The sequence below is a fragment of the Chiloscyllium plagiosum genome, chromosome 9 (genome assembly GCF_004010195.1).
Source record: "Chiloscyllium plagiosum isolate BGI_BamShark_2017 chromosome 9, ASM401019v2, whole genome shotgun sequence".
NCBI classification, from domain to species: Eukaryota; Metazoa; Chordata; class Chondrichthyes; order Orectolobiformes; family Hemiscylliidae; genus Chiloscyllium; species Chiloscyllium plagiosum.
Genome location: NC_057718.1, coordinates 48,357,345 through 48,358,538, shown reverse-complemented (window position 1 = coordinate 48,358,538; position 1,194 = coordinate 48,357,345). Strand labels below are relative to the sequence as shown.

At 52.2% G+C, this 1,194-nt stretch overlaps 1 protein-coding gene across 1 annotated transcript in view; it reads left to right on the top strand.

Moving 5' to 3' along the window:
- The first annotated feature begins 725 nt into the window (after window positions 1-725).
- The window catches only part of si:ch211-22i13.2 (uncharacterized protein LOC553945 homolog), a 53,860-nt gene continuing 53,391 nt past the window's right edge, over window positions 726-1,194 (top strand). The window contains exon 1 of the mRNA XM_043695894.1: window positions 726-837. The gene's annotated coding sequence lies outside the window, so the exon portion shown is untranslated. The remainder of the gene's footprint in view (window positions 838-1,194) is intronic.

Below are 1,194 nucleotides of genomic sequence, written 5' to 3'. Positions count from 1 at the left end.
CAAGCTCAAGCCACCCCAAGTTACTTCCATGTATTCATTGCTACAATCATATAGCCACCCAAAAGATGACAGTTAGTAACCCGTCATCAAATCAATACCACCCAAAGGTTCTCTGTAAAAGAGAAACATCATAGGTATCTTTTCATGCTTTTCCACTCCCTTCATGTATTTATTTTCATAACAAACGGTTGATATTTGAACGATCTTATATCAACTCTTTTAAACTGGCAGAATTACGTTCAGTATAAAATACATTTTCGTTCAGTACATATGTGAGCAGCTGTGGTTGCAACTTTCATCTACAGTACAAGCTTGTGAGTTCCAGACCTCCTTCAAAGCTGACACTGGTACTGAAGGAACCTGGATAAGGGGGTTAAACCGCGATAGATGTCGCTCTCAGCTGGATATAGAGAGAAAAAAAAATCCCATGGCATTATTTAAAAGAACAACAGGGAAGTCAATATTTACCCCCACAGAAAGAAAACAGATGATGGCATCCCATTGTTCTTGGAGGGAATTTGCTGTGATTCCTGTGTTTACAACAGTGGCAGGACTTGAGAGGTACCTCACCGACTGTGAGGCACTGGTGTCATGTACCGTGTTTGTGAAGAGCGCTGACTATCTGCGTTTCTGTTCCCAATCCCCGAAAACCCCATAAACACAAAACATTAAACCTTCCCGAAGGTGGTGCCAGCAGCTCGCTGTGTGAGCGGCTCAGGGACACATTCTGCTCATTTCCTGAGACGGAGCGTGGAGGAGGACACCGAGCATCATTCTCCAGGAGCTAGAGCCGGAGGCGCTCTTCTCCCGCCCGGGCAACAGGAGCCGCGGCCCCCGGTAGGAAACATTGCCCCCCCTGGGGGGGGGGAGGGAGGAACTGGCTGACCATCCCCATCCCCCCGCCTCATCCTGCTCCCGCGGGCCCAGGCCTGCTCGCTCCTGGCGGCGGAACCCAACCGAAGGGGAGGGCCCAGCTTTCGGGCCTGGGCCTGTGCTTATACTGCAGGCTCCTAGCGCCGGCCTGCACCCGACACCCCCTACAGCCGTGCACCGCCCTCACCGCAGACATCATCTTCCAAGTATGGGCCCCGCCGCCCCACACAGCACCCCCTATACCCTCCACCACCCCCTATACCGTCCATCACCCCCATACCCCCACACCCTCCATCAACCCCTATACCCCCTATAACCTCC